The sequence below is a fragment of the Chiloscyllium punctatum genome, chromosome 34 (assembly GCF_047496795.1).
Source record: "Chiloscyllium punctatum isolate Juve2018m chromosome 34, sChiPun1.3, whole genome shotgun sequence".
Lineage (NCBI taxonomy): Eukaryota > Metazoa > Chordata > Chondrichthyes > Orectolobiformes > Hemiscylliidae > Chiloscyllium > Chiloscyllium punctatum.
The window spans coordinates 37,965,814-37,990,137 of NC_092772.1; positions in this window are offsets into that span (position 1 = coordinate 37,965,814).

A 24,324-nucleotide genomic window follows, 5' to 3' on the forward strand; every position below is an offset into this window, starting at 1 on the left:
TTACACAGAGACAGACCTGTCCCCACCAGTACTGTACCCCAGTGTTATACAGTGACAGACCTGTCCCCACCAGTACTGTACCCCAGTGTTACACAGTGACAGACCTGTCCCCACCAGTACTGTACCCCAGTGTTATACAGTGACAGACCTGTCCCCACCAGTACTGTACCCCAGTGTTATACAGTGACAGACGTGTCCCCACCAGTACTGTACCCCAGTGTTATACAGTGACAGACCTGTCCCCACCAGTACTGTACCCCAGTGTTATACCGTGACAGACCTGTCCCCACCAGTACTGTACCCCAGTGTTACACAGTGACAGACCTGTCCCCACCAGTACTGTACCCCAGTGTTATACAGTGACAGACCTGTCCCCACCAGTACTGTACCCCAGTGTTATACAGTGACAGACGTGTCCCCACCAGTACTGTACCCCAGTGTTATACAGTGACAGACCTGTCCCCACCAGTACTGTACCCCAGTGTTATACCGTGACAGTCCTGTCCCCACCAGTACTGTACCCCAGTGTTATACAGTGACAGTCCTGTCCCCACCAGTACTGTACTCCACTGTTATGCAGTGACAGACCTGTCCCCACCAGTACTGTACTCCAGTGTTATGCAGTGACAGACCTGTCCCCACCAGTACTGTACTCCACTGTTATGCAGTGACAGACCTGTCCCCACCAGTACTGTACTCCAGTGTTATGCAGTGACAGAACTGTCCCCACCAGTACTGTATCCCAGTGTTATACAGTGACAGACCTGTCCCCTCCAGTACTGTACTCCACTGTTATGCAGTGACAGACCTGTCCCCACCAGTACTGTATCCCAGTGTTATACACTGACAGACCTGTCCCCACCAGTACTGTATCCCCGTGTTATACAGTGACAGACCTGTCCCCATCAGTACTGTACCCCAGTGTTACACAGTGACAGACCTGTCCCCACCAGTACTGTGCCCCAGTGTTATACAGTGACAGACCTGTCCCCACCAGTACTGTACCCCAGTGTTACACAGTGACAGACCTGTCCCCACCATTACTGTACCCCAGTGTTATACAGCGACAGACCTGTCCCCACCAGTACTGTACCCCAGTGTTATGCAGTGACAGACCTGTCCCCACCAGTACTGTACCCCAGTGTTATACAGTGACAGACCTGTCCCCACCAGTACTGTACCCCAGTGTTACACAGAGACAGACCTGTCCCCACCAGTACTGTACCCCAGTGTTATACAGTGACAGACCTGTCCCCACCAGTACTGTACCCCAGTGTTACACAGTGACAGACCTGTCCCCACCAGTACTGTACCCCAGTGTTATACAGTGACAGACCTGTCCCCACCAGTACTGTACCCCAGTGTTATACAGTGACAGACGTGTCCCCACCAGTACTGTACCCCAGTGTTATACAGTGACAGACCTGTCCCCACCAGTACTGTACCCCAGTGTTATACCGTGACAGACCTGTCCCCACCAGTACTGTACCCCAGTGTTACACAGTGACAGACCTGTCCCCACCAGTACTGTACCCCAGTGTTATACAGTGACAGACCTGTCCCCACCAGTACTGTACCCCAGTGTTATACAGTGACAGACGTGTCCCCACCAGTACTGTACCCCAGTGTTATACAGTGACAGACCTGTCCCCACCAGTACTGTACCCCAGTGTTATACCGTGACAGTCCTGTCCCCACCAGTACTGTACCCCAGTGTTATACAGTGACAGACCTGTCCCCACCAGTACTGTACCGCAGTTTTTACACTGACAGAACTGTCACCACCAGTACTGTGCCCCAGTACACAGTGTCAGCCCCAACCCCACCAGTACCATACCCCACTGTTACAAAGTGACTGACCTGTTCCCACCAGTACTGTACCCCAATGTTACACAGTTACAGACCTGTCCCCACCAGTACTGTACCCCAGTGTTATACAGTGACAGATCTGTTCCCACCAGTTCTATATCCCAGTATTACACAGTGAAAGACCTGTCCCCACCATTACAGTACTCCAATGTCACACAGTCACAGACCTGTCCCCACCAGTACTGTGCCCCAATGTTGTAAAGTGACATTACTGACCCCTCCAATACCATACCCCAGTGTTATACAGTGACAGACCTGTCCCACCAGTACTGTACCCTAATGTTGTAGAGTGACATTACTGATCCCTCCAATACCATACCCCGGTGTTATACAGTGACAGACCTGTCCCCTCCATTTTAGTACCCCAGTGTTTTACAGTGTCTGGTATCAGTGGAATCATCTGCCCATTATCAATTTGCTATATCTATAAGAAATCTTTGTAGATATGCATGTCACATCCCATTATACGTTTTGCTTAAGCAAAGATTTATTCTCACGTACATTCCTGCACTGATGTTAACAGAAGTCATGTTTAAAATCTTGATCAGTAGTATATACCTTCAAAAATGTGATTTTGTGTTGGTTATTTAAATTATACTTAATAATTTAAACAATCAAAGGTTTGAGAATTATAATTAACTGCGATCAGGGATATCTTGGTGCCCACATTAGTTGATCAAGCCAGGATGCACTCATTGACTATACAAGTGTCCTGGTCAATACCATCTCTCCCCCTCCAGCGTTGTCACATTTGCTTCTGGTACATGTTTCTGAATCTCCTCTCTGTCTGAGGAAAACTAACCCAGCTTCTCCAAGTCGACCAACATTGACTGACTTCAATTGTAACTGTTGGTAATGAACGGAACTTTCAAAACACACTCAATTTGCGCTTCACACTTGCTACAATCATGCAATGCACTTTTATGAACAGTTAAACATTTTGAATAAAAGTCCACTTTTTTAAACAAATAATAGAAACCTCAGTTGAAGTAAGAAGAGAGAAAACTTCTCGAATTCTAAAATTTGGCTTTTTAAAAATTTTCTGTGCTTTTGTAAACATACACAACCCTAATGCCACAGGCTAGCGGGGTGGCTCAGTGGTTAGCACTGCTGCCTCACAGCACCAGGGACCTGGGTTCGATTCCAGCTTCGGGTGACTGTCTGTGTGGAGTTTGCACATTCTCCCCTGTGTCTGCGTGGGTTTCCTCTGGCTGTTCTGGTTTCCTCCCACAGTCCAAACATGTGCAGGTTAGGGTGGATTGGTCATGCTGAATTGCCCATAGTGTTAGGTGCATTAGTCAGGGGTAAATGAGGGTGGGTGTGGACTGAAGATCCTGTTTCCACACTATTGGGAATCTAATCTAATCTTTTTTTATATAAGTACTCACGGTTGACAGTTCTCAGAAACACCTCACAAATACTCTTTCAAAATCCGTACGGATTTTTTTCATTCGTTTCCTCAGTGTGACAGAGTTTGGGTTCTTGGTAAATTAAGGAACGTTTTATCTTTAAAAATTGCCAGTTAGTTTTCTTGTACTTACAAAAAAAGACTGCATTTTCAGAGTCTTTGCACGCAGCATGATTGGCAAGTGGTGATGAATTCAACACAGAGGGGGGAGTTTGGCAAGTATTTTGAACGAGGCAGCTGCAGAATAAACGCCAAGAAATAAACCACCTGCAAAAAATTCAATTTGGATCACTGCTATCCCGAGCTTGGATATATTCTTCAATCTTTCACAGGCGAATTGTACACTTACCTTTATGAGACGAGGTGCAGAATATAAGAGCAGGGAAGTGATGCTGGAACTGTATAAAACGCTGTTTAGCCCACACCTGGTGCACTGTCTGCAGTTCGGGAATCCACATGGATAGCAGGTTGGGGGTTGGAGGAGATTTTCCAGGGGTTGCCTGGGCTGCAGAGTTTTGGATCTGAAGAGAAACCAGACAGACTGGGGAGACTTAGAGCAGAGGAGACTGAATTAAGATTACAATCCCTGCAGTGTGGAAACAGGGCCTTAGGCCCGACAAGCCCACATTGACCCTCTGAATAGTAACCCACCCCTACCCTATTCCCCTACTCTACTCCATTGCTCAACGTTTACCCCTGACGAATGCACCTAATCAACACATCCTTTGAACACTATGGGATAATTTAGCACGGCCAAACCACACTAACCTGCACATCCCTGGACACTATGGGACAATTTAGCATGGCCAATCCACCCTAACCTGCACATCCCTGGACACTATGGGACAATTTAGCATGGCCAATCCACCCTAACCTGCACATCCCTGGACACTATGGGACAATTTAGCATGGCCGATCCACCCTAACCTGCACATCCCTGGGCACTATGGGACAATTTAGCATGGCCGATCCACCCTAACCTACACATCCCTGGACACTATGGGACAATTTAGCATGGCCAATCCACCCTAACCTGCACATCCCTGGACACTATGGGACAATTTATCATGGCCAATCCACCCTAACCTGCACATCCCTGGACACTATGGGACAATTTATCATGGCTAATACACCCTAACTTGCACATCCCTCGGGTGAGGCATTTCAAGACAACATCAAATATTTTGAAGGTGAGAGGAGTTAAGTTTTAAAAAGACAAGTTTTTTTTTAATACGGAGAGTGGGTTGTGTGTGCCAAATGAACTTCCAGAGGAAGTGGGGGATGTGGGGTGCAGTTACAACGTTTCGAAGACATTTCGGTCAGTACGTGTATCAGAAACGTCTGGAGGGATATGGGCCAAGCGCAGGCGGGCCTAGTCTAGATTTTGGATTACGGTGAGCGTGCACTTGTTTGGGCCGAAGGGTGTGTTTCCGTGCTGTATGACTTTAGCATGGTGGATTGGCCATGCTAAATTGTCCCATAGTGCCCAGGGATGTGTAGGTTAGGGTGGATTGGCCATGCTAAATTGTCCCATAGTGCCCAGGGATGTGTAGGTTAGGGTGGATTGGCCATGCTAAATTGTCCCATAGTGCCCAGGGATGTGTAGGTTAGGGTGGATTGGCCATGCTAAATTGTCCCATAGTGCCCAGGGATGTGCAGGTTAGGGTGGAATGGTCATGCTAAATTGTCCCATAGTCAGGGGTGTATATAGGGTGGGGGAATGGTTCTGTGTGGGTTACTCTTTGGAGGGGCGGTGTGGGTTTGTTGGGCTGAAGGGCCGGTTTCCATACTGTAGGGAATCTAATCTCATCTTGAACCCGGGCCCCTGGTGCTGTGTGGGAGCAGTGCTAACCACCAAGCCATCCTATGTTGGTCCATACTTCACCTTGCTGGCTTTTACACCTTCAGCACTGCTTCATTTATTCCCCCCTCAATTATGTTCCCTCGCTACAACAACAACTTGCATTGTGCAGCACCTCGCTCCTGGAGACGCAGGATCATCACGCAGAGTTTGATAGTGAGCACGCAAACCTTTGACACGGGGTTAATCACAGGCAATGTTTCCAACAGAACGCGTGTGTCAGATGTGCTGAGTAACCCGTACGTTTTGGGGTGCTGGACCTTTTGAGCCTTCAACACATTTTTTAATAAAAGACTATCTTCAGAACTCCTGTGAATCACTTTAAGATTCACGTCACTGTTTCCTTAACCTGTTTTAAATTTAAAGATCAAGATTTGTATCATCAGAGTGCTCTGAAGAAGAGCTCCTGGACAAGAAATGTTGATTGACTCTGCTTTCTCTCTGCACAGATGCTGCCAGACCTGCTGAGTTTCTCCAGCAATTTCTGGGGTGTTTTTTTTCTCTCTCTTTCGGATCTGTGGTATCCACTGTTGTTCGTTTTAAGTCAGTATGACAGTTGAAGCAACCAATCACCTCACAGAAATAAATGGAACTAATAATGAAACGCTCAGAAACAAAGAGAAGCTCATAACTAATATCTGTAAGGAAATAAAAATTAGCAAAGCTTAAAAGATTAAGTGTGAACAATCCACAGAGTCATAGAGTCATACAGCATGGAAACAGACTCTTCGATACAACCAGTCCGTGCTGACCATAATCCCAAGCTAAACTAGTCCCACCTGCCTGCACTTGGCCCATATCCCTACAAACATTTCCTATTCATGTACTTATCCAAATGTCTGTTAAATATTGTAACTCTGCCCTTGTCCACCACTTCCGCTGCACACGTATGTAAAATATGTCCTTTTTAAATCTTTCTCCTCTCACCCTAAAGATAGGCCTCCTTAGGGAAAAAAAGCACCTGTCATTCACCTTATCTATAACCCTCATGATCTTATAAATCTTCATTCAGTCACTCCTCAAACTCCAGTGAAGAAAATCCCAGCTGATCCAGCCTCTCCTTACAACTCAAACCCTCCATTCCCCAGCGAGACCCTGACAAATCTTTTCTGAGCCCTCTCCAGCTTAATAATGTCCTTCTTCTGACAGGGCGGCATGGTGGCTCAGTGGGTTGGCACTGCTGCCTCACAGCACCAGGGTCCCAGCTGCGATTCCCCCCTCAGGCGACTGTCTGTGTGGGGTTTACACATTCTCCCCGTGTCTGCGGGGGTTTCCTCCCACAGTCCAAAGATGTGCAGGTTAGGGTGGATTGGCCGTGCTAAATTGTCCCATAGTGCCCAGGGATGTGCAGGGTAGAGTGGATTGGCCGTGCTAAATTGTCCCATAGTGCCCAGCATGTGCAGGTTAGGGTGGATTGGCCATGCTAAATTGTCCTATAGTGTTAGGTGCATTAGTCAGAGGGAAATGGGTTTGGGTGGGTTACTCTTCAGAGGGTCGGTGTGGACTTGTTGGGCCGAAGGGCCTGTTTCCACACTGTCGGTTTTCTAATCGAACTGGACACAATACTCCCGAAAAGGCCACACCAACATCCTGTACAACCTCGACATGCTGTCCCAACTTCTGAACAAGTGACCCAAATACCCTCTTAATCATGGTGACATTTCAAGACGCAGCCGGAAGAGTTAATCTATGCACCTATTAAGATTTTGCGAATCTGACATTCCTGTTGAAGAATGTAGAGAGAGGAAAACAAAAACAGGAAACTACAGCGATCAGGAAATAGCTGGAATGTATTATACATAAAGCTCTTATACTGCACGTTCAAACTTCATTAAATTCCGAAATACATTTATAATGTCACAGTGTAACCAGGTGCAGACAAACAGTTTTCGATAAAACTTTGGACAGAGCTCAGAGAAGGAGAGGGATCCTGGGATTGCTTGTCAACAGATCCCTGCGCGTTAATAGTGTGGTTAATAAGGCCCTCAGGGCAATTGCCTTTACTCCTGATGAAGGGCTTTTGCCCTAACCGTTGATTATCCTGCTCCTCGGATGCTGCCTGACCTGCTGTGCTTTTCCAGCACCGCTCTGATCTAAACTTGCCTTTACCAGTCAAGACGTAGATTATCAGAGCAGGGAGGCTATGTTGGTGAGGGGGAGGAGGGAACTCCATAAATATCTCCATCCTCGACGATGGAAGCGAGTCAGTGCAAAAGAAAAGGCTGAAGTTTCCACATCAATCTTCAGCCGGGAATGTCGGGTGGATGATCCATCTCAGCCCCCTCTGCAAAGCTCTTGACACCAAGACTGCATTCGACCAAGTGTGGTATCAAGGAGCCGTGGCTGAAATCAATCTGTTTTTGGGGGGGAAAGGTCACCCCTGCTTGGAGTCATGCCTGACCTGTCGGAAATTGGTCGTGGTTATTGAAGGTCAGTCATCTTAGATCCAGGACATAGGGTCATCAAGATGTACACCAGAGAAACAGACCCTTCGGTTACAGCCAGCTCAGTAACGGGCAGGCGGCACGGTGGCACAGTGGTTAGCACTGCTGCCTCACAGCGCCAGAGACCCAGGTTCAATTCCCGCCTCAGGCGACTGACTGTGTGGAGTTTGCACATTCTCTCCGTGTCTGCGTGGGTTTCCTCCGGGTGCTCCGGTTTCCTCCCACAGTCCAGAGATGTGCAGGCCAGGTGAATTGGCCATGCTAAATTGCCCACAGTGTTAGGTAAGGGATAGATGTAGGGGTATGGGTGGGTTGCGTTTCAGCGGGTCGGTGTGGACTTGTTGGGCCGAAGGACCTGTTTCCACACTGTAAGTAATCTAATCTAATGTAAGTAATCTAATCTAACTTGCCCAGACTTGTCCTACCTGCCTATCTTCTTTTCCACCTATCCACTCCACCCTCTCCTCCTTGACCTATCACCTTCATCCCCTCCCCCACTCACCCATTGTAATCTATGCTACTTTCTCCCCACCCCCACCCTCCTCTAGCTTATGTCTCCACGCTTCAGGCTCACTGCCTTTATTCCTGATGAAGGGCTTTTGCCGGAAACGTCGATTTCGAAGCTATTTGGATGCTGCCTGAACTGCTGTGCTCTTCCAGCACCACTAATCCAGAATCTGGTTTCCAGCATCTGCAGTCATTGTTTTTACCTTCAGTCCAACCAGTCCATGCCAACCAGATATCCCAACCCAATCCAGTCCCACCTGCCAGCACCTGGCCCATATCCCTCCAAACCCTTCCCATTCATATACCCATCCAAATGCCTCTTAAATGTTGCAAAAGTACCAGCTTCCACCACTTCCTCTGGCAGCTCATTCCATACGTGTACCACCCTCTGGGTGAAAAAATTGCCCCTTAGGTCTCATTTATATCTTTCCGCTCTCACCCTAAACTTATGGCCCTCTAGTTCTGGACTCCCCGATCCCAGGGAAAAAAAATTGTCTATTTATCCTATCCATGCCCCTCATGATTTTGTAAACCTCTATAAGGTCACCCCTCAGCCTCCGACGCTCCAGGGAAAACAGCCCCAGCCTGTTCAGCCTCTCCCTGTAGCTCAGATCCTCCAACCCTGGCAACATCCTTGTAAATCTTTTCTGAACCCTTTCAAGTTTCACAACATCTTTCCGATAGGAAGGAGACCAGAGTTGCATGCAATATTCCAACAATGGCCTAACCAATGTGTTGTACAGCCACATCGTGACCTCCCAACTCCTGTACTCAATACTCCGACCAATAAAGGAAAGCATACCAAACGCCTTCTTCACTGTCCTATCTACCTGAGACTCCACTTTGTCTTTGTTGATCAGTGCATCGTGTGCAGGAGTTGGGAAGTCATGCTGTGCCTGTTCTGGTTCGATGCCTTTCGGAATATTGTGTTCAATTATGGTTTCCCTGCTCCAAGACATAAGTCATTAAATGTGGAAGGGTTCAGAAACAATTTACAAAGGTATTACTTGGACTGGAGAGGGAGTGGATGAATAGGTTGGGGGGCTATTTTCCGTGGAGCGTCAAAGGTTGAGGGGTGACTTTGTGGAAATTAATAAAATCACATGGGGCGCAGCTGGGGTGTATAGCCAAACCCGAAACGTCGATTCTCCTGCTCCTCGGTTGCTGCCTGACCCGCTGTGCTTTTCCAGCACAATCCTTTTCAACTCTGAATAGCCAAAGTTTTTCTCCTCAGGGTCGGGGGTTCAAAGACTAGAAGAGCAGAGGTTTAAAATGAGAGGGGAAAGATATAAAAGAGACCTAAGGGACAACTGTTTCACGCAGAGGGTGGTACGTGTATGGAATGAGCTGCCAGAGGAAGTGGTGGAGGCTGGTACAGTGACAGCATTTAAAAGGCATCTGGATGGGTATATGAACAGGAAGGGTTCAGTGGTATATGGGCCGGGTGCTGGCGAATGGGACTAGATTAATTTAAGATATCTGGTCAGCATGGGTGAGTTGGACCAAAGAGTTTGCTTCCATGCCGTATCTCAGAGTGCAGGTTCATAGCTCCTTGAAAGTGGAGTTGCAGGTAGACAGGATAGTGAAGAAGGCGTTTGGGGCACTCGCCTTCATTGGTCAGATTATTGAGTAACGGATTAAGGAGGTCATGTTGCAGCTGTACATTGGTTCTACGGCGTTTGGTGTGCTTTCCTTTATGAGTCAGGGCATTGAGATTTTCACACAGAGGGTCGTGAAATGATCTGCTAGAGGAAGTGGTGGAGGCTGGTACAATTACAGCATTTAAAAGGCATCTAGATGGGGATACGAATAGGAAGGGTTTAGAGGGATATGGGCCGGGCACTGGAAGACGGGACTAGATTGGGTTGGGATATCTGGTCGGCGTGGACGGGTTGGACCGAAGGGTCTGTTTCCGTGCTGTACATCTCTATGACTCTGGCTCTAACTGCTGCACAAGCATGCACAGAAAGCGGATTTCACAGTTAAATACTTCAGATAATTTTTATTTGTTCATTAATGGGACATGGGCGTCCCTAGCTGGGCCTAGCATTTATTGCCCCGTCCCTTAGTGCCCCTTGAGAAGGTGATGGTGAGCCACCTTCCTGAACTGCTGCAGTCTCTGTGCCCTAAGTATACCCACAATGCCCTGAGGGAGCGAACCATCTGTGCCCTAAGTATACCCACAATGCCCTGAGGGAGCGAACACCAGGATTTGGACCCGAAAGGAGCAGTGATATATTTCCAAGTCGGGATGGTGAGTGGCTCGGAGGGGTACCTGCAGGGGGTGGTGTTCCCATGTATCTGCTGCCCTTAGCCTTCTAGATGGAAGGGGTCGTGGGTTTGGAACGTGCTGCTTGGTGAATTTCTGCACGGCATCCTGCAGATGGTACTTATTGCTGCTCCTGAGCGTCGGTGGTGGAGGGAGTGGGTGTTTGTGGATGTGGGGCCAATCAAGCGCAGGCTGCTTTGTCCCTGAAAGGTATTGAGTTTCTTGAGTGTTGTTGGAGCTGTCCCCATCCAGGGGCAAGGGGGGAGTATTCCCTCACCCTCCTGACTTGTGCCTTATCTTATAGGCTACAGTCAGGCTACAGAAATAACTGCAAGTTCATGATTAAATCCTTTCAGAGACCCAGGAAACCCATATGCCACTAGACCGACTTCAAAAATCCAAGATAAAATATAAATCGATCACACATCTTAAACCTTTGTTGACACTTTTCCAACAGTCAGCCACTGTGTGACAGGAGTGGGAGATATCTCTCAAATGAGCTCTGGGTCAGAGGGCAGGGCTTTATCTTAGGTATCCTTTGGTCCAGACAGGACAATCTCTCCCACAAAGAAACCATGGCAACAGCACTGATTGCCTTCAGCGAAATCTTCCCTGCCCATATTTTTTTCAGCCTGCGCTCTGGCTAAATCTAACCCCAGACACACACACCTGACTTTCAGAGCACAGTGGGATTAATGGCATTCATCTTCCAGTTGCAGTTCCAACAACAGCCATTACCATCGGTGGCGCTGCTGAGGCAGCTTACCTGCCCTCTGTTTGGGCGGGCAGTTCCTGGGACTGGGCCGGCCGCCTTTGATTGGATGACAGGCAACCACGTACAGTAATTGGCTGTGTAGGGCAAAAGCTGGCTTGATTGGCACCACAGCCTCTCCCTCCACCATCGATGCTCAGTAGCAGCAGTGTGTACCATCTACACGACGCACTGCAGAAACTCACCAAAGATCCGGAGACACCTTGCAAACCCATCTTGAAGGCTAAGGGCAGCAGATACGTGGGAACACCACCCCCTGCAGGTACCCCTTCGAGCCACTCACCATCCCGACTTGGAAATACATCGCTGTTCCTTCAGTGTTGCAGAATTTGCCAGCTTCCTTGATCCGAAATCTATCAGGCAAATGTGGCTCAGTGCTCAATTTTGACTGGCACACAGAGGAGGTGGTTAAGGTGGGTCCAACATTTAAAGGGCATCCGGATGGGTACATGAATAGGAAGGGTTTAGAGGGATGTGGGCCAAGTGCTGGCAAATGGGACTAGATTAGGTTAGGATATCTGGTTGGCATAGACGAGTTGGGCTGAAGGGTCTGTTTCCGTGCTGTATAACTCCATGACGTACACCCCTGTAGCATATCAATGTTGCACCTTTTGGAAGGACAATCAATGTTAAGTTCATAAGCAAATTCTTTTGTTTCGAAGTCTGAGGCCACACATCTCTCCGGCCAAAATGCAGTGAGGTGAGAGTCAAAGGAACCAGAGGGAGGGAAAATGTCACTGCACCGCAAGATCTGGCTGTTGGGAACTTGTAGGTAATTCAGGGCTGGAGTGGTCGAAAATGGGAATGAAGGTTTTGGTGAGAGAGACAGAGGGAAGCTGAGAAGTGATTGTAGAGACTTCTAGTTGACTGAGTGAGGGCAAAGTGAGTGGTGAGTCAGAAAAATATCTCGGACTTTAGCCAGGTTCAGTCAAGCTGATGTAGCCAATTTCTCGCATGAATGATACCAGAGATAAGGAGGGCTGCTCTAATTGCATGAGAATGACTCAGCATTGGATGTGGAACTATAGTTTCCTGATCAGTGTTTGTGTTTAGCAATGAAAAGAAAGATTAAAGAAGAACAAAAGGACAGTGACCGAAACAGAAGCTTAGTTGTGCTATTTTCTATTCTTACGTGCGAGCAGCAATGAACCATGCAAGTTTCCAAGGCCCACGCGTTGTAAACAGGCCTTTCCCTCACCTTGCCCCCTCACAGAAGCTGCCGGAAACAGAACCTTTTGTGTTCGGCGAGACCGGTTGCGGCAGAAACCGCAGGCGCAGCGGCAAGGGGGCGGCGGCGATGTTGGTGGGCCCGAGCGCAGGATTCAAGATGGCGGCATCGTTGATGGTGGCTCTGGTGTCAGTGCTGGCTCAAGTGACGACACAATTGCCTTGGCTCAAGAAAGTTTGTGGGCTCTGATACGTCAATTGGTTCCAAGATGGCGGGGGCAGCAGCAAGGGGTTGCCAGCAGCAAGTGATGGCGACGTTGGTGGGCCCAGTTCATAGCAGCCTGTCAGGACAGTGACACGGACACTTTCCTTTCCTTTCATATCTGTTTTTTTACTTTCGCCTCTTATTTTTAATTCTAACTCTTGCGTTCTAAGATGATGCCGGAGAATGGCATTGCGTACATGTGACATTAAAATCTAACCTAATGTGGAAAATATGAACAGGAGTAGGCCTTGAAACCAGTCAATACCATGATGTGGAGGCCCAGTGGCTCAGTGGTTAGCACTGCTGCCTCACAGCACCAGTGACCCGGGTTCAATTCCAGCCTCGGGCAACTGCCTTTGTGGAGTTTGCACATTTCTCCCTGTGTCTGTGTGGGTTTCCTCCCATAATCCAAAAGTTTTGAGTATAAGGGTTTGGAGGTCGCATTGCGGCTACATAGGACATTGGTTAGGCCGCTTTTGGAATATTGCGTGCAATTCTGGTCTCCCTCCTTTCGGAAGGATGTTGTGAAACTTGAGAGGGTGTTGCCAGGGTTGGAGGGTTTGAGTTACAAGGAGAGGCTGAATAGGCTGGGGCTGTTTTCCCTGGAGCGTCGGAGGCTGAGAGGCTGACCTTATAGAGGTTTACAAAATCATGAGGGTCATGGATAGCATAAATAGACAAGATTCTTTCCCTTGGGGTGGGGGAGTCCAGAACTGGAGGGCATAGGTGAGAGGGGAAAGATTTAAAAGGGACTAAAGGGGCAACATTTTCACACAGAGGGTGGTACATGTGTGTGTTGTGTGTGTGTGTGTGTGTGTGTGTGTGTGTGTGTAATGAGCTGCCAGAGGAAGTGGTGGAGGCTGGTACAATTGCAACATTTAAGAGGCATTTGGATGGGTACATGAATAGGAAGGGTTTGGAGGGATATGGGCCAAGTGCTGACAAATGGGACTGGATTAGGTTCGGATATCTGGTGGGCATGGACGAGTTGGACTGAAGGGTCTGTTTCTGTGCTGTGCATCTCTATGACTCCGAACTAACGTCTAACTTTCGGGGAGGAAATCAGCCCATCCTTACCCAGTCTGGCCCACGTGTGACGCCAGACCCGCACAGCCGTGCGTTTGAATCCTAGTCACTCTCATTAAAGTCATTCACCAACCACTAATGCCAAAGGCATTTGCCAAACAAACACTGCCCGATCCCACCAGCAAACAGGACGTTTGATGTCACATTAATCGCTTCCACAGACTCCTCGCTGCCTCGACACTTTCAGCCTGTTAATTTGACAGGCACAACTGATGAGCTGGAATTTCCTGCCACTGTTGCATGAGGAAGACTGAGCTCATTGTTTGTCTGAATTCCTTTCCCAGTTTCCGGCTCTGTTCCCTGCTCATGAGATGAAGCGAGCCACCCATTTGAAACTTGGAGGGCGCCTCGGAACCCAAGTCCGCTCCATCGCCCGAACTTCTGCCACCTGGCTCAATTTGAATCCAACGAAAATAGGAAACCATCGTCGGCTGGCAGGGAGAACCCCATTTGGTGCAGTCACGGGGCCTTCTAGGTGACGAAACGCTGGTCCTTTCTTGGCCTGGGCCTACATGTGACAGCAACCCAATGTGATGTAGCCGGCTGTGAACAGGGCAATAACGCCGAGAGTGTGGCGCTGGGAAAGCACAGCAGGTCAGGCAGCATCTGAGAAGCAGGAGAATCGATGTTTCGGGCATCAGAATTCCTGAAGAAGGGCTGATGCCCGAAACGTCGATTCTCCTGCTCCTCGGATGCTGCCTGACCTGCTGTGCTTTCCCAGCGCCACACTCTCGACTCTGATCTCCAGCACCTGCAGTCCTCTATCTTTCCCTCAGGGCAATAATTGTTGGCCGAGCCAGAGATGGCCACAACCCCCGGAAGGAATTATAAAACAGAAAAGCACCTCCACTCAGCTGTGCTTTCCGGGCACCGCACTTTGACCTTTGACCCCTAGCGGCCCTCACTTTGTACCAGCCTAATTGATGTCAAAGATCTTCTACTCATTGAGCATTTTCAGTGTTGACTCCTGCATTGTCGGTGGCTGAATGCTCACTTGACCAGGCAGACATCCTGCTCAACTCCCTTTGAAAGACTCCTTAAAATCTACCGCTTGGCTTTAGCTATCTGACTCAATATTGTCCTCATGACAGTCAGGCACCGTTTTACAGAGTTGCTCTCAGCTGTCTTTATTCACTCGTGGAATGTGGGCATCGCTGGGCTGGTATTTAATGGACAGCACGGTAACTCAGTGATTAGCATTCCAGCCTCACAGTGCCAGGGCCCAGGTTCGATTCCAGCCTCGGGCAACTCAATCCAAAAGATGTGCAGGTTAGGGTGGACTGGCCATACAAAGTTATCCCACTGTGTCCAGGGATGCGTAGGTTAGGGATGATTGGTAATACTAAATTATCCCATAGTGCTCAGGGATGTGCAGGTTAGGGTGGATTGGCCATGCTAAATTGTCCCATAGTGCCCAGAGATATGCAGGTTAGGGTTGATTGGCCGTGCTAAATTGTCCCATAGTGCACAGGGATGTGCAGGTTAGGGTGGATTGGCCGTGCTAAATTGTCCCATAGTGCCCAGAGATATGCAGGTTAGGGTGGATTGGCCGTGCTACATTGTCCCATAGTGCACAGGGATGTGCAGGTTAGGGGGGATTGACCATGCTAAATTATCCCATAGTGTCCAGGGATGTGCAGTTTTGGGTGGATTGGCCATGCTAAATTGTCCCATAGTCTTCACGGATGTGCAGGTTAGGGTGGATTAGCCACGCTAAATTGTCCCTTAGTGTTCAGGGAAGTTAGGTTGGATTGGCCATGTTAAATTGTCCCATAGTGCCCAGGGATGTGCAGGTTAGGGTGGATTGGACGTGCTAAATGGTCCCATACTGTCCAGGGATGTGTAGGTTACTGTGGATTGTCCTTGCTAAATTGTCCTATAGTGCCCAGGGATGTGCAGGTTAGGGTGGATTGGCCATGTTAAATTGTCCCATAGTGCCCAGGGATGTGCAGGTTAGGGTGGATTGGACGTGCTAAATGGTCCCATAGTGTCCAGGGATGTGTAGGTTACTGTGGATTGTCCTTGCTAAATTGTCCCATAGTGCCCAGGGATGTGCAGGTTAGGGTGGATTGGCCATGTTAAATTGTCACATAGTGCCCAGGGATGTGCAGGTTAGGGTGGATTGGCCATGCTAAATTGTCCCATAGTGCCCAGGGATGTGCAGGTTAGCGTGGATTGGCCATGCAAAATTGTCACATAGTACCCAGGGATGTGCAGGTTAGGGTGGATTGGCCATGCTAAATTGTCCCATAGTGCCCAGGGATGTGCAGGTTAGGGTGGATTGGACGTGCTAAATGGTCCCATACTGTCCAGGGATGTGTAGGTTACTGTGGATTGTCCTTGCTAAATTGTCCCATAGTGCCCAGGGATGTGCAGGTTAGCGTGGATTGGCCATGTTAAATTGTCCCATAGTGCCCAGGGATGTGCATGTTAGGGTGGATTGGCCATGCAAAATTGTCCCATAGTGCCCACGGATGTGCAGGTTAGGGTGGATTGGCCATGCTAAATTGTCCCATAGTGCCCAGGGATGTGCAGGTTAGGGTGGATTGGCCATGCTAAATTGTCACATTGTGCCCAGGGATGTATAGGTTAGGGTGGATTGGCCATGCTAAATTGTCCCATAGTGCCCAGGGATGTGCAGGTTAGGGTGGATTGGCCATGCTAAATTGTCCGGTAGTGCCCAGGGATGTGAAGATTAGTGTGAATTGTCCATGCTAAATTTTCCCATGAAGATTAGTGTGAATTGTCCATGCTAAATTTTCCCATAGTGTCCAGGGATGTGCTGGTTACGGTGGATTGGCCATGCTAAATTGTCCCATAGTGCTCAGGAATGTGCAGGTTAGGCTGGATTGGCCGTGCTAAATTGTCCCATAGTGTCCAGGGATGTGCAGGTTTGGGTGGATTGGCCGTGCTAAATTGTCTCGTAGTGCCCAGGGATGTGCAGGTTAGGGTGGATGGCAGTGCTAAATTGTCCCATAGTGTCCAGGGATGTGCAGGTTAGGGCGGATTGGCCATGATAAATTGTCCCATAGTGCCCAGGGATGTGCAGGTTAGGGTGGATTCGCCGTGCTAAATTGCCCCATCGTTCTCAGGGGATGTGCAGGTTAGGGTGGATTGGCCATGCTAAATTGTCCCATAATGCCCAGGGATGTGTAGGTTAGGGTGGATTGGCCATGCTAAATTGTCCCATAGTGCCCAGGGATGTGCAGGTTAGGGTGGATTGGCCATGCTAAATTGTCCCATAGTGCCCAGGGATGTTCCGGTTAGGGTGGATTGGCCATGCTAAATTGTCCCATAGTGCCCAGGGATGTGCAGGTCAGGGTGGATTGGCCATGCTAATTTGTCCCATTGTGCCCAGGGATGTACAGGTTAGGGTGGATTGGCCATGTTAAATTGTCCCATAGTTCCCAGGAATGTGCAGGTTGTGATGGATTGGCCATGCTAAATTGTCCCATAGTGGCCAGGGATGTGCAGGTTAGGGTGGATTGGCCATGCTAAATTGTCCCATAGTGCCCAGGGATGTGCATGTTAGGGTGGATTGGCCATGCTAAATTGTACCATAGTGTCCAGGGATGTGCAGGTTAGGGTGGATTGGCCGTGCTAAATTGTCCCATAGTGCCCAGGGATGTGCAGGTTAGGGTGGATTGGCCATGCTAAATTGTCCCATAGTGTCCAGGGATGTGTAGGTTAGGGTGGATTGGCCGTGCTAAATTGTCCCATAGTGCCCAGGAATGTGCAGGTTAGGATGGATTGGCCATGCTAAATTGTCCCATAGTGTCCAGGGATGTATAGGTTAGGGTGGATTGGCCATGCTAAATTGTCCCATAGTGCCCAGGGATGTGCAGGTTAGGGTGGATTGGCCATGCTAAATTGTCCCATAGTGCCCAGGGATGTGCAGGTTAGGGTGGATTGGCCATGCTAAATTGTCCCATAGTGCCCAGGGATGTGCAGGTTAGGATGGATTGGCCGTGCTAAATTGTCCCATAGTGTCAAGGGATGTGCAGGTCAGGGTGGATTGGCCATGCTAAATTGTCCCATAGTGCCCAGGGATGTGCAGGTTAGGGTGGATTGGCCATGCTAAATTGTCCCATAGTGCCCAGTGATGTGCAGGTTAGGATGGATTGGCCGTGCTAAATTGTCCCATAGTGCCCAGGGATGTGCAGGTTAGGATGGATTGGCCGTGCTAAATTGTCCCATAGTGTCCAGGGATGTGCAGGTTAGGGTGGATTGGCCATGCTAAATTGCCCCTACTCAGAGGCAAATATAGGTTAGGGGAATGGGTCCAACTTGTCTATGCTGGTCAGATATCCTAAATTAATGTCGTCCCATTTGCCAGCATTTGCCCCATATCCCTCTAAACCCTTCCTGTTCAAATACCCATCCAGATGCGTTTTAAATGCTGTAATTGTACCAGCCTCCACCACTTCCTTTAGCAGCTCATTCCACGCACGCACCACCCTCTGCGTGAAAAAGGTGGCTCTCCTGTCCCCTTTATATCTTTCCCCTCTCACCCTAAACATATACCCTCTAATTCTGGACTCCCCCACCCCAGGGGAAAGGCCTTGTCTATTTACCCTATCCATGCCCCTCATGATTTTATAATCCTCTATAAGGTCACCCCTCAGCCTCCGACGCTCCCGGGAAAACAGCCACGTAATCTTGCACACCTCCATCATGTACCCCCTCCCCACCTCCCCCACGGACTTCCAGCTCTAACGAAAACATCCCAAGCTTTTCCAGCCTCTCTTCATCGCTGTGCTGGGGCAACATCCTGGCGAATCTCGTCTGCACCCCCTCTGGACCAATTTCCCAGAGTGGAACTGCACACAGTACTCCAGCCTAGGCCCAACCAAAGTCCTGTGCATAACCTCTCTGCCCTTATAACCTACGTTCAAAAGCACACAACACCAGGTTAAAGTCCAACAGACTTACTTGGGAAGTACTAGATTTCGGAGAGCTGCTCCTTTGTCAGGTCGCTAGTGGGGCAGGATCATAGGACACAGAATTTATCATAAAAGATCATGTCACCCAACTGATGCGATGCATTGAATAAACCTAGGTTGCTGTCAAGCCTTTAATCACTTAGAATGGGGGTGTGGGTTTTGATGCATTTATGTGTAAATTCCAGAACTTCTTTCAAGTTCCATTCCCGAGATAACTTAAGGTTTTATTTTTATAAAAAGGTGCCATCTCAGCTCAGACAATGCATTAAAGTTGTAAGGTTAGAGTCCGTCTGTATCCCAATCAGACTGGTTCTGTTTCCCAAGTCGGAATTGTTGCAATGTCCCATGGGCTGACTGCCTACAGATTGTGTGCTTTTTGAACAAGATGAAATGGATCTGCAAATATAATTCTGCAAATGCAAGATAAACTCATTGATTTATATGTGCGTGTCCACGTGTTTGAGTGTGTGAGCGAGAGTGTGTGTGTGTGAGCGAGAGAGTAAGAGTGAGAGAGTGTGTATGTGCGTGTGTGAGAGAGAAAGAATGAGCGTTTGTGAGGGAGCGAGGGAGAGTGTGTGTGTGTGTGTGTGTGTGTGTATGGCGAGAGAGTGAGAGAGGGAGAGGGAGTGTGTGTGTGTGTGTGTCTCTGTGTGTGTGTGTGTATGTGTGGTGAGAGAGTGAGAGTGAGAGAGTGCGTGTATGGGAGACAGTGCGAGTGTGTGTGAGAGAGTGTGTGCTTGATACATTGTGTGCATGTGTGACAGTGTGTGTGCGTGTGTGAGGGAGAGAGAAAATGAGTGTATTTGTGTGCGTGTGATGGACAGAGAGAGAGAGTTTGTGTGTGGGAGAGAGAGTGTGTGTGTGGGTGAGTGTGTGTGTCTGTGCATGCCTGTGTGTCCGTGTGTTGGGATGTGTGTGTGTGTCTGTGTATGTTTGTGGGAGTGTGTGGGTGTGTGGAGGCGTATGTGTGTGTGTGTGTGTGTGTGTGTGTCTGTGCGCGCCTGTGTGTGTGTCTGTGTCTGTGTGTGCGCGTGTTGGCATGTGTGTGTGTGGGAATGTGTCTGTGTGTGTGTCTGTGTGTGTGTGTGTCTGTGTGTGTGTGGGGATGTGTCTGTGTGTGTGTGTGCCTGTGTGTGTGTCTGTGTTGTGTGCCTGTGTGTGTGTGTGTGTGTGTTTGTGTGTGTCTGTGTCTGTGTGTGCGTGTGGGTGTGTCTGTGTCTGTGTCTGGGTGTGTGTGAGTGTGTGTGTGTCTATGTGTGTGGGGGTGGGTGTGTCTGTGTGTGTCTGTGTCTGTGCATGCGTGTGGGTGTGTGTGTGTCTGTGTGTGTGTGTGTCTGTGTGTGCGTGTGGGTGTGTGTGTGTCTGTGTCTGGGTGTGTGTGAGTGTGTGTGTGAGTGTGTGTGTGTGTCTGTGTGTGTGGGGGTGGGTGTGTCTGTGTGTGTGTGGGTGTGTGTCTGTGTCTGTGTGCGCGTGTGGGGGTAGGTGTGTCTGTGTGTGTGTGTGTCTGTGTCTGTGTGTGCATGTGGGGGTGGGGGTGTCTGTGTGTCTGTGTGTGTGTGTGTGAGGGGGGGTTGGGTGTGTTTGTGCATGTGTCTGTGTGTGTGTGGGTGTGTGTCTGTATGTGTGTCTGTGTCTGTGTGTGCATATGGGGGTGTGTGTGTCTGTGTGTGTGTGGGGGGGTGGGTGTGTTTGTGCGTGTGTGTGTGTCTGTGTGTGGGATGGGTGTGTCTGTGTGTGTGTGGGTGTGTGCCTGTATGTGTGTCTGTGTCTGTGTGTGCGTATGGGGGTGTGTGTGTGTGTGTGTTTGTGTGTGTGTGGGGGTGGGTGGGTATGTTTGTGCGTGTGTGTGTGTGGGTGGGTTTGCCTGTGTGTGTCTGTGTGTGGGATGGGTGTGCCTGTGGGTGTGTCTGTGTGTGGGGTGGGTGTGCCTGTGTGTGTCTGTGTGTGGGGTGGGTGTGCCTGTGGGTGTGTCTGTGTGTGGGGTGGGTTTGCCTGTGTGTGTCTGTGTGTGGGGTGGGTGTGCCTGTGTGTGTCTGTGTGTGGGGTGGGTGTGCCTGTGGGTGTGTCTGTGTGTGGGGTGGGTGTGCCTGTGTGTGTCTGTGTGTGGGGTGGGTGTGCCTGTGTGTGTCTGTGTATAGTATTTTGGGGTCGAGAAGCTAAGCCACCACTAATAAAGGCAGAACTTCTCTCCCCGATTAACCAGCCGCACCACCTTCAGGGATGTGCGGGTGAAGACCCCAAGCTGAGAGCAGTCGGATCTTTTTGGGACTGAGAGCATGGTCTCTTCCTGCACTGGATTAGTGGTGCTGGAAGAGCACAGCAGTTCAGGCAGCATCCAAGGAGCAGCGAAATCGACGTTTCGGGCAAAAGCCCTTCATCAGGAATAAAGGCAGTGAGCCTGAAGCGTGGAGAGATAAGCTAGAGGAGGGTGGGGGTGGGGAGAGAGTAGCATAGAGTACAATGGGTGAGTGGGTGTCAACACCAACATGTCAGAGACAGCTGTGCCAACCCAGCAATGATTGGCTTGTTGCCAACGCTTGGCCCAGGCATGAAGGTTGGTTATGCCCCCAAACCACATCTTTAAGCCTTAGACTTCCTGATCGGGTCCAATCCTGGGACTGCCCTCGGGTTCGAAGCCCCTTTGTGTACACACGTGTAGTCTCGACACTGCAGGGTATGTGGTCGGTCATTCAGGCCAGTGCATTGTCTGAAATAAACAGAGAGAGGACACAGCTGTGTTATCAGGTTAAACGTAGCTTCGCCAAAGCTGTTAAACATCGAGAGAGAGTAAAGGTGTTTCTCTCCTTCCCTCGATAAGCTCAGTGACCCATCATTATACCTGCTCTTGTTCTGGTCTCCTCCCCTTTTTAAATAAAGGCATCACCTTGGCAGCTTTCCGATTCTCTGGACAAGGACTCTTACACGTGGCCTGTTTGCATGTTTGCTCGGGTCGTCTGCTCACCTTAGTCCCTGCCTGTCGTTAGTGACAGAGTGAGACACAGGGAGAGAGAGAGAGAGAGAGAGAGAGAGAGACGAAGAAATGGAGAGGCAGAGAGAGAGATTGAGAGAAAGAGAGAGATAGAAAGCCAGGAGAGGGTGAAAGAGTGAGAGAGAGGGGCATCCAGGGGAGAGAGAGAGAGAGAAAGTCAGGAGAGGGAGAAAGTGTGAGAGAGAGGGGCATCCAGGGGAGTGAGAGAGAGAAAGAGAGAGAGAGAGAGAGAGAGAGAGAGCCAGGAGAGGGAGAAAGCGTGAGAGAGAGGGGCATCCAGGGGAGAGAGAGAGAGAGAGAAAGTCAGGAGAGGGAGAAAGCATAAGAGAGAGGGGCATCCAGGGGAGTGAGAGAGAGAGAGAGAGCGAGAGGGAGGAAGAGAGAGAGAGAGGGGGGGGAGAGAGAGAGAGAAAGCCAGGAGAGGGAGAAAGAGTGAGAGAGAGGGGCATCCGGGGGGGAGAGAAAGAGAGAGGGGGAGAGAGAGAGAGATAGAGAGAGAAAGGGTCTGGTTGGGATACTCTTCGGAGGGTCAGTGTGGACTTGTTGGGCCGAAGGGCCTGTTTCCACACTGTGGGAATCTAATCATCTCAAGGGCTGCCAGAGAGTGTGAGTGAGCCGAGAGAGAGAGAGAAAGAGCTGACAGAGAGTGTGAGTGAGCCAGGAGAGGGAGAAAGAATGTGTGTGTGTGAGAGAGAGATGGTGCCAAGAGATGGAGAGAGAGGGAGAGAGACAAAGAGGGCCAGGAAAGATAGAGTGAGCCAGGAGGGAGGGGAAGAGAGAAAGAGAGAGGGCCAAGAGAAGGAGAAAGTGTGAGAGGGGAGGGGGAGGGAAAAGAGAGAGAGGGAGAGAGAGAGAGAGAGAGAGAGAGAGGGTGGGGGGTGGGGAGGGGGGTTGGAGACAGAAGGCCTGGAGAGAGACAGGGCCAAGAGAGAGTGGGGGAGGGGGACGAGAGAGAGAGAGAGAGAGAGAGAGAGAGAGCCCGGAGAGAGTGATAAAGACAGGGGGAGGGGAAGGAGAGAGAAAGCATAGAGAGCGAGAGAGCCCGGAGAGAGGGAGAGGGCCGAGAGTAAGACAAAGAGAAAATGAGAAAGAGAGAGTTGCAGAATGAGAGAGAAGGCCAAGAGAGGGAAGGAGAGAGAGAGAGACCAGGAGGAAGAGAGAGAGGGATGGCTGAGAGATAGACAGAGGCAGGAGAGAAAGAGAGAGAGTAAGAAGAAGGGAGAGTGACAGAGCCAGCAGAGAGAGAGAGAGAGAGCGAGCAAGCCAGTAAATAGAGAACTGGAGCCTTATGATTGGAGTCGTCAGCGAGGCGATGGTATGTCAGTTACAGAAAGCCCAGGTTAGAGCACAGCAGGATATTGTAGGCAGCTCTGTACCCCCCTGCCTAAGGGGATGATGCTAATCTTGGAGGGAGTCTGATTTACTGAGACGAGACCAATGCTGGGCCCCAATGACTCCGAGAAATTCATGACACGGGGGCTACATTTGCTGGAATCGCAGATGTTACAGCGCTGTGATTAAAGGGCATGAAGACTGACTTTTCATTCACCCCAACCGCGCGATGTGAGCATCCCCTGGCTGGGCCGGTATTTATTGCCCATCCATCATTGCCCCAAGAGAGCCTTTGCCCTCCTGAACAGGTTGAGGTCGCACGTTTCGGTCAGGCCGCACTTGGAGTACTCCGTTCAATGCTGGTCGCCACATCACAGGAAGGATGCGGAGGCTTTGGAGAGGGGGGAGAAGAGGGCTTCCCAGGACGCTGCCTGGGTTAGAGGGCACGAGTTGAAATGTCTAATATTAGGGGGCATTCGTTTAAGGTGAAAGTTCGAAGGAGATGTGAGGGGTCAGGAATTTTTACACAGAGGGTAGTCGGAGTGTGGGACACATTGCCAAGAGTGATGGCAGCGGTATAGATGATAGGGGCGTTTAAGATGCTTTAAGATAAGCAGATGGAGGGATATGGACTAGGGGCGGTCAGAAGGGATTAGTTCAATTTGGCATCATGTTGGGCATAATATTGTAGGTCAAAGGGCCCATTCCTGTGCTGTACATCTCTATGTTCTGTGTAAATGCTGCAATCTCCACGTTGTAGAGAGTCAGCCTCCAGTAAAGGCAGTGAAAGAACTGTCAGCATCGTTCCAAGCCTGAATGCACCAGAGATGACAGGCAGTGGTGTTCCCATTGATTGCTCTTGGCCTTCTTAGGGCAATTTAGCATGTCCAATCCACCTTAACCTACGTATCGCTGGACACTATGGTACAATTTAACATGGCCAATCCACCCTAACTTACACATCCCTGGGCACGATGGGACAGTTTAGCATGACCAATTCACCCTAACCTACACATCCCTGGGCACTATGGTACAATTTAGCACGGCCAATCCACCCTAACCTACACATCCCTGGGCACTATGGGACAATTTAGCATGGCGAATCCACACTAACCTACACACCCTGAACACTATGGGACAATTTAGCATGGCCAATCCACCCTAACCTACACATCCCTGAACACTATGGGACAATTTAGCATGGCCAATCCACCCTAACCTGCACATCCCTGGGCACTATGGGACAATTTAGCATGGCCAATCCACCCTAACCTGCACAACGCTGGACACTATCGGACAATTTAGCACGGCCAATCCACCCTAACCTACACATCCCTGGGCACTATGGGACAACTTAGCATGGCGAATCCACACTAATCTACACATCCCTGAACACTATGGGACAATTTAGC